Consider the following 10,189-nt stretch of genomic DNA (forward strand, 5'->3'; position numbering starts at 1 on the left):
AGACACAAAGTCAAATTTGGATTTCTGCCCTGAATATCCAGCTCCTTCAGCTTATCATGAGATAAGTTTTGACTGCAGCCACTGTTGTGGAAGCTTTGGCTTTTATACTGTTTCTCTGCATCCAGTAAAGAAGTCACCCTCAGCAAAACTTTTTAATCTAAGGTAAAAACCTCTAAGTTCTGCTGCCATTTAAAACTTAGCCTCTTTGGAGGAAACAACACAGCCACAAGCAAATTACTGCAAATAGCTTGTCTTTTAAAAACAAGTCAGGAATCATTTACTCATTCTCTTGGAGCCCCTGGGAGAAAAATGTAAACTGAATCAGTCTGCAAAATTCTCCCTGTTGCCTCTGCTTTCTTCTAGGCTCTGCAGACCTTAGCCTGATAGAAAGCTTTATGAGGGAAGGGTAGTGAAAGAGTTTCTGCATTGTTAATTCTAGTGTGACTGGAATGGAATACAGAATTCATAGTAAGAGAGGATGAGAAAACTCCAATTGAATGAAAACATTCAACAAGGGACTTCCCTTTTTGTCCTTTCCCTGTTTTGAATGGCATTCCATACTGCTAGGTTTAGCTTGCTTTCTTGCACAGGTTATGAAGAAAAGACACTACCCTAGTGAAAGTAAGGGGATAAAACTGTGGCTCTATAATTATTTTTCATTACTCTGAAAAAGTCCTTTCTACATTTCTGCCCTAGCCTAGCCAAAATATTCAGCCCCCCTGCAAGACAGATGGTGTCAGGAAACATGGGAAATTAAAAAGCATTAAGAAGGGTGTCTAGGTCATGGTGGGGGGGGGCGGGGGTTGACTTTTCTTTGGTAAGGAATTTTTTTTTTAAATAGCTTCATCTCCTGAGCAATTAATTTCTCTAATCACACTCATGCTTTGATCCAGCTGTAAGTAGAGCTCTGCTCAATTATAACACGTATTGTTGTTTGTACAGTAAAAGATTAGTCTCAGTGTAACTCCTTTGTTTTATCATTATATGACACAAACACTTAAAAGAGGAACAAGGTCTTTATTAGACACTTAAAATCATGGTTGCTTAAGCCTTCTGCTATTGTTGGTTACTATTTAAGTTCCTTACAGCCTGACAACACAAGCTTTCCTCCTTACTACATTGGTGAGGTATAATCCCTACCTGTTTTCCAGTCAATCTACTTCATCTCTCCCTAAATCTCTTCAGTGTAGACCTGAACAGGCATACAGTCTCACTCCACACTGCTCAAGCCACTGCTTGGCCTTTTTAGCACTCAGTTTCTTAGGAACAGTCTGTTAACTAATTTCTTTGTAGTTATTATTGCATAGGATTTGTATCCTACATCACAACCGGTCTTTACTACATTTTTAGAGCACATCATCACAGGAAAGCTCTTATCTTTGCTGTTTTACAGCTACGCTGCTCCAAGAGGAATCAGCGCTACCTCTTGCACAAAAAGTCTTTACCTACAGATAGGGGAGATCCCAAGTTCATCAGGTTCTGGATTTCTCCCGATGTCATTATTTATGAGAAGATAATAATGATTAATTACATCTTCTCAGAATACAAATTTGTTTTCCATCTCAGCTTTTTCTTTCCTTTTCCTGGACCAAGAATCACTTGGACCTCTTCCAAATACTTAAGCCAATATCTTATGACATCCCAGCTGTTGTTATCTCTAGAAACAAAGTAACTGTTGTTATCATTTATGATCACAGAATATATAAAAAACTACTCATGGCAGTCTAGTCGCTTAGGGGACTTCCACTTGGGCACTTCTGTCTCAAGTGACCTTTTCCTTCCATACTACTTGCAAATTCATGTGTCCTGGGAATGAGTTTGGAAATAACATCGCAATTTATTATTAACAATTATTAATTTGTCTACTTTTTTGCAATCATTTATTGAGATAGTGTATCTAATGTAAAGGAAATGTTTTCATCAGCCTGCCTTTTGAGATTTCTCCTGCAATAAAAATTGGGAAAAATGCACCCATCCTTTTAAGTGACTAAGATGTGATTTGGGTTATAATTTCCACTCTTACAGTACAGTCTGAGCAGGATGAGAGGCAAAGCAATAAGCACACATCAACTAATGAAACATGAGATTCCCAAAGTAAAATATACTATACTTTGAGGTTTTAAAAAGGAACATTTCCTATCCTAATTCCTGTTCTTTATACTGGATCCAGTTATCCCTTAGGCAGAGAGAAAGAGCTAAGTACTTAACATGATAGAATGCCACAATGAGCTCCAGAAAGGCATACACATGCCTAAATGCTGTTTCCAGAGAAATGAGAATATAACATTTTATGCATGTCGAAGGACATTATCTAATACATTACATATAGAAAAGAACAACTGGTTACCATTAAGTATATTTTCATTCTACTAGAGCTACTTAAACTAAAAGGACAATTTTTCATTTTCCTCATGATATACATCTAGAGTAACTTTACAGAAGGCTGTAATCCTATGCCAAAATAAAGTCTTCATGAAGTATGAGTGAATTATACCTACTTAGAGCAGAAGTTGGCCCTTCATGTTTGTATTTAGCAAAAATAGGTAGAAGGCAAAGTCTGATCTTTTGAAGATACACTGAACTAATGATTCACATTGAACTAATTCAAACATTTAAAATACTGTGATGAATTGAGATCTCAAAAGAATTGTCAGGTAAATTAAGGCAATTATTTCAGTTTGGTTGAGAATGCAGACTACGTAGTGACAGGTCAACACGAAAACAATAATGTAAGAGATCTTGTGACAAATCTTCAGGGAGACCAGAGCATTAAATTTAGATGGTGGACAAAAGAATTAGTTACATGACAGTAATTGAGATCAATTGGAACAAAATGTCCTTGCTTGAGTCACAGTTTCCCTTGTAGTCTCTCAAAACAATTATTTTTTTTTTCTCCACAGGGATTAAGATAAGAGCTTCAGAGCTGTATGTGCTTAATTGAGCTCATATACAGCTTGTATTGTAATGTTTCTTCATGGAAAAAAAAATAGTTTTGTGATACATCACTTCAACTGGTCATGAAAGAAAATACTTGTTTAAAAACTAAGTCTATTCAAAATCATATAAAAGAACAGCAGGCAGGTTAAAGTTTAGTTAAGAATAGAAATACTTCACAACTTGGTTACACATCATTACTTTTTTCCCCTCACACAATCCCAATAAAATATTCTCAACCCCACATTCCAAATAAAATATTTTCAGATTTAATTCACTGTATTTTTTTATATCTGTGAACTTCCCCATGGAACTGACAGGAGATTAAATTCACCAAAATAACTTTTCAAGGAAAATTGGTCAAGCTTTGACAGAAGAAGTATAAAGAAGTAGAAAGAAGTTTTGAAAATCTTGAGGAAATTTGCCTTGTTGTGTAGGAGGGGCCTTTATTTCACCTAAAGGTTTTATGTAACATAACCTTTTTTTTTTTTTTAAAGCCTATATTATTTTTTTGATCTAAAACACATGTTTATGGATTTTATTTAATTCAATAATTTTATTTCAATGGGAAAATAAAAAAATTCTTTCCTTTATTTCTCAGCGTGTACGTATGTCTACTGAAAGCAGAAAAAGTCTCATGAATAGTAAAGTTTTCTAAACTGTCTATTATAAGAACTTATTGTTATTAATGACTTACATTTTTTCTGACATTCTCTGAAACAGTACCGTAGCCTCTAGAATGTAGAAGAGTTGTTTGCATCTTGGGCACTAGCAATGAGAAAAAAGCATCAGCAGAGGAAAAGCTGAGATGCAAGGAAAGAGCTTCAGCAGAAAAAATTTGGGAGATGTTGAGGTAAATGGGGAAGACAGGGAGAAGTGAAGGGGAGTAGAAGAGTGGCAGATGGGAGAGAACAACTGCAAGAGAGCTAGGATTAAGAGAAAAACATCTGAGCAGCATAAGACATGCATGACGTTGGAGAATACAGTTGGCATAAACAAAGCAGACATGAAGCTGGAAGTGGTGAGAGGAAAGCAGGGAATGAAGGGTTTATAACCTTTTCGCTACTTTCACATGTTGTTAATTTGGGGTAAAAGGTGAAATATGGACTGTGGTACAGCCAACTGTATGATGACAAGAGGCTTTCTCCCTGCTTTTCTCCTTCGAGTGACCTACTGTACAGGGAAACACAACCTTCAGAAACTTGATGCTGAGAGACAGTTGAGAGAAAAAAAAAAAAAAAAAAAAAAAAAAAAGGCCAAGATGTATGGTCAGTCCAATGAGGAAGAACAAATATTCATCTGCCCTTGTCTGTCATTTCTCATTCACTGAAATACCTCATCCAGGAAAAGGAATATGGCAATATCTGTGCCTGGATTGAAAAAGACAGATTATCTCTCTAGAAAAGAGAGATAAAATTGGTGGAGAAAGGTCAAGTATAGTTGATATAGAGAAGAAAATATGAGTAAAGTGAAGAAAAAAAGAAATAAACCTAGTTCAAAAGAACATGCACTTCACAAAACCAAGTACAAGTAAGGATGTCAGGTGTAAAATTTCTTATGTGACCTAAATTCAACTTTCCCACAAAATTACTTTAAAAGTTACTTTGTTTTTAAATTAGACTTCATGAGTGAAATCAGAATTCAAGCCCTTCTTTGCTATCATTTGTATAATTAATTAAATCCACATTAACAAGACAGTAGTGAACAACATTTCAAAACTTGCTATTTTGGAGTAACTGAAGCATGAATATGATTTTGTTGTCTCTAGACTGGTGGATGATAAACAGTTGCTTCCAATCAATGAGACTCATTTGAATGTGGAGTAAATATTTATATCTCAATGATGAGTCTCTGAAAAAGAGATTTATCAAGGAAAGTATTATTGACTGTTAATTGCAGCACTATTCAAGCCGTCAAAGAAGTAACATAACTTACACAAATCTAAATTACTACTTTCAAAATGAAAGAACGGTCATTTTTTGATGTTTCTTTCAGATTAATGTACTGTAAATATCAACATTTTCTGACAGCAAAGTAACAAGGAAGAACAAATGTGATGGATGTGACTAATTAATGTAAAATTACCGGTGGACACTACCTCACAGAAAATAAACTTATTTCCTTGCTGATGAAATGAAGTTGAACTGTTAGCATTTGTAAACAAACCTATTTCTTTACTCCTAAAATGGAGATGGACGGGCTGAAAATGACGAAGACACATCACAGATTGTTCAGTGCTTCAAAACAGAAATGGAAGTCCTTTTATTTTCCAAATACTTTTATCATTATATATAAAGAACGCAGATGAAGAAAACCACGTTATTCATCTAGTTAAAATAAAATCAAATCTACAAGTTCCTACTTCTTATATTAATCATGTTTTCTCCAACAGACAGACAGAACACAGTGTGAACTGTAGGTTAGGGGCCCTCAGTAATTAACAACTCAATTGTCAAAAAGTATGTTAGTGACAATTTGCTGCCTTTCCCTTCAAAAACAAAGGATGAAACTCACTGCTAAAATATACCTGTACATTGAGATGAAAAAACAGCTCAAATCTTGTTTGGAAAATGAAAAAATAGAGTGAAAATTAAATGCCAGAATAGAAAGATTAACAATTCTAAGGTCTCACATTATACAAATGATAAAGTTTGCATAGTCTGGTAAATCACAGTGTAAGTCTTCTAATAAGAAATCTGTCAGATCAAATTTGCTGTGATTCCAGAACTATGCACCAATTGCCTGGAAGGTCCACCTTTGTTTTTTTCAGACTGAAAATATATGCTCTTGTTGCTTTTTCTTAAATACAATTACTTAGGTTATGCTAATAAGCAGTTGCTGACTTACAAAAATGCAGGGTGGTGATATGGTACCGTTATACTACAGATTGAGTTCAAGCTCCTTTTTTCACTGCTATGCCTAATAGTGCCAGAGGAAGGCAGAAGTTGAACATATTTTCTGTATCAAATTGCAGTAAAAGCATACACAACTAATTCACAAACAAGCTATGAATAATCAATAGATTTTACGGAGCTTTCTTAACCCTGTATGTATGTAAATGATAAATTTCAGCCTTGAAAATAAGAAAATGCTGCAAAATGATGAAGACTAAGAGAAGGAAAAAAAATCACAATAGGAAAACACAAACGTGCTTTTCAAATATGATGCCTTTCAAAGATCTGGGCATGTGTCTGCACAGAGGAGACATCTCTTTGGCTTATATATAGTGGTATATCAGCTTACAAATGACAGGATATTGCAGTTTTGAGGCTTTATTGTGAGGAAAAACTTGTGGGGATAACACTCTGGTCCCTGTGTTAATTCTATTATAATTTTATATTATTGACTGGACACGAGAAGTAAAAATGCTTTTGCAGTTATGGAATTGATCTATAATTGACAATAACAGACTTCAGTTTCTACTTCTGATACAGAATTTCTATGGCAAGTCACTTTATCCCTCTGTGAAGAGTTTATAGAATTCATAATTTTACAAAAATGTTTAAGAACCTGTTGCTATAACAGTACAAACAAAGAACACAGCTGAGGTCTTAACTGCAAAGAAAAGAAACAACTCACGTTAAAAATTTTTAAACTAGTTTTTAAAAGGACATTACAATTCCTATGCTTGATTTCTGCATGCAGTTATCACAGGATGGTTAAGAGGGGTTTTACTGAGTCATATTAACACAGGTGAACTCGAAGGAATTACCTAGTTCAGAGAGTACTTGATATTCACTAGAGAGCACTCTTCTCTCTGTGTTAGTCCTGCTTGCAGGAAGGTACAGCAAACTGTCAGAGAAGCAAACTGTTAGATGCCATTTCAGAAAGTATTCGTGATCAGAAATTCGAAGGAGGTAAGAGAAAAGGAAGTATTGACAGTGTTACTTTAATCTGTGCTTCATCAACACATTTGTGTGACAACATTCAAACCTGACCTTGTCCCAGCTACTTGTGGCTGTTATAGAAAAAGTACCCACTTCCTTACTCCACAGTATCCATCTTTAAACAGGATTCTTTACCGCTGCAGGTGACACATCTCCACTTTTCAGGAGGACTGAAATTGTCAAATATCGGTATGTAAAAGATGGAGGGAATGTGGAGTTTTTTACCTGAAGTTCTAAAGTTTTTAAACTGAATCAGCTGTAGTATAATAAGCTAAATACAGTGGCTACAGTGATTCTCTGTTGTGTTTCCAGGTACATATGTACATAACCCTCAGAAGGGAACAAGATATTCTTTCAATGCTGAAAGCTGTGCTGACTACAAAATCTTCAATGAGACATAAGTCTGGATGAGCAGTGAGGTGGGTCGAAAACTGGACGAAAAGCCAGGCCCAGAGGGTGGTGGTCAGTGGGACAAAGTCTAATTGGAGGCCAATAACAAGCAGTGTGTCCTACGGGTCAAATACTGGGTCCAATCCTGTTCAACATCTACATTAATGATATGGATGATGGGGCAGAGCGCAAGTTTGCTGAGGACAAAAAACTGTGAGAGGTGGCTGATAGGCCAAGAAGGTTGTGCTGCTATCCATTGGGACCTCGATAAGCTGGAGAAATGGCCTGCCAGGAACATCACGCAGGTCAACAAAGAGAAGTGTGAAGACTTGCACCTGGGCAGAATAATGCCAAGCACCAGTACATGCAGAAGGTTGACCAGCTAGGAAGCAGCTTTGCAGAAAAGGACTTGGGGGTCCTGCTGGACACCAAGTTGAACATGAGCCAGCGATGTGCCCTTGCAGCAAAGGAGGCTAGCGGTATCCTGGGCTGCATTAGAAGGGCTGTTGCCAGCAGGTAGAAGGAGGGGATCCTTCCCCTCCTCAGCACTTGTGAGGCCAGTGTGAACTGCTGTGTCCAGTTCTGGGCTCCCCAGTACAGAGAGATATGGAGCTACTACTATGGGGCTACTTTGTGGCCCCAACAAAGGGCCACAAAGATGATTAAGGGACTGGAGCCACTCTCCTGAGGAAAGGCTAAGAAACCTGTGACTGTTTAGACATTTTAAGATTATAGAAAACTACATTTTGCCATGACAGATTACATGCTCTTTGCTTTAGCACCAAATAGAGCTACAAAGACAGTATTCTCTTGTCTCTCTCTTTGCAGTTTCTAGAAAATCCTGTGTACCCAAACCCAATGGATAAATCCCACAGGCCTCTATTTCTGTCTAAAAATTTAAATAAATAAAAAATAAAGAAGAGTGTATTTTCTGGCTAAGAGATAGAAGCATCCTGCCAAAACCCTGCTCACCGTGGGTTTCGTTTTGGGTTTATTTGTTTGTTTCTTAACTCACAACGAAACAAAAAGAGATAATCTTTACTATTATCCTTAATAATTTTGAAATATAAGAACTGCTATTTCTGTGACAACTTCACCTAACAAATCCTGGAGATAGATCCCTTGCTTATATACTGTGTTAAGGTAACTATCTTGCAGTTATAAAAGTTTAGATTACCCATTACCTCTACCTCCTTGGTCCTTAAGCCTTCAAATGGCTATACAGGTGGGTACATCCTCATGGCACTGAACTGCTTATATTCTATTTGATGTAACTGTGAGTCATGTATACACTTTAAAGGTAAGGTTCTAAATATATCCTAGGTAAAAAAAAAACAACCTCCCCCCCAACTCCAAAAATCCCCTTTGGAGTACAATATTACACCAAATTCCCTATGGCTTGTCACATGCCTAGTTGGTTCTGTTGTCCTGGGAAGCTGTCCTCAAGAATCACTGTATCATCTGTAGGGAATTTAAAGTTATATCTTGTTCACCTTAATTTTCTCCCTTTGTCATTTTAATGATTAATACATTGCTCTTCTCTTTGAAGATGCTTCATTATTTTCTAGCTACATTAGTCATTCTTGTTGGGGTGACTAAAACCCATGACTAAGAGAACATAGATTAGGCTAAAAATAATAAATTACAACAGTAATTACTAGGAAAGTAATTAACATTTACAGATTTTTCACTCTTTTTTACATGCTTCACAATTTCTCAGATTCAGCAAATCCAAATGTACCCAGGCTAGTTCTAGAATATTTACTTCCAAGAAAAAATAGTTGCACAAGAGTGAGAATATTCATTGTATAAGCTACCAATTTTCTTTTAAAGAAACAGGAAACTAGAGTATTGATAAGGTGTATAAAAACATAGTTTTGCAGTAGGTAGTTTTATTTACTTTGAGTTTTGCTTTTTGTAAAGAAAAGTACCATATGTTCAATAAAACATTTCACACTTTCCATTAAATAAATGGATTTTTGTGTTTATATTGAAAATGTTTAGCTGGATTTAATATACAATATTAGAAACTATCCTTGAGACCTTTCAAGGCCTAAGAGTATATCCAACAGATTTTACACCCTGCCTAGTAAGAAGAATTACAATAATAGTGCAAAGGGTTGCAATAATAGTGCAAATTTAGGCTAGCATCTCTGAAGTCGTGCAATGGTTAGTATGTGTTCTTGTAGTCCAGCGTAAATACCTTTCTATTTAACATTTAGTCAAATCAGGATTGGATTCAAGCTAAGTGACAAGATTACACAAAGATTTTGTATTTTCAGATTTAAGCCTATAACAGTAGAGAGTTCATTAATACATCCTGACTGAAGGAAAAAACAGATTTATAGAGAATCCTCAAAGGTGGGCTGTTGCTTGGACAGTGTAGGTGTTGCTCATGTCACTGGCGTTACATTACCATTTTCTATTACTTTATGCATAGAAATATACAGCTATTTCTTAGTGAAATGATTCTTAATATAATTATCAATTAATACAAATAATTCTTTATGCTATAGAACAAAATTATTTAATAATATACTTATGCTCTTAATTATGTTTATTCCAACTAAACATAATTAAATTATTATAGTGCTTCAGACATCACTCAGAAATTAGAACCATGTAGCATCATATGCTGTATAAAAGCAAGGATGGTGCTGACCCTAGAAAAGAAACAGCACACAAAGAAAGATGAAAATGGACAACAAAACTAAATAGTGAGAAAGATATGGCAATATAATAGGCAATATTCCAAGCACTTTGCATACCAGCAACTTACAATTTCATATATCACTCACAGGAAAAGAAGTACGAGCTAGCTGGACTCAATAGTACCCAGTGCTTGTTCCCAACTGAGGGGACTGAGGTAAGCAAACTAAGGAAAGAACAAGAGACCTCAGTGGGTACAGTAAATGTAGTACAATAACTATCTTACTTGGATTCTTTTTTTCACTAATAAGATACAGCTCTGTCTAAAG

This window comes from Antrostomus carolinensis, unplaced genomic scaffold, assembly GCF_000700745.2.
Source record: "Antrostomus carolinensis isolate BGI_N321 unplaced genomic scaffold, ASM70074v2 scaffold10483, whole genome shotgun sequence".
Classification (NCBI taxonomy): domain Eukaryota; kingdom Metazoa; phylum Chordata; class Aves; order Caprimulgiformes; family Caprimulgidae; genus Antrostomus; species Antrostomus carolinensis.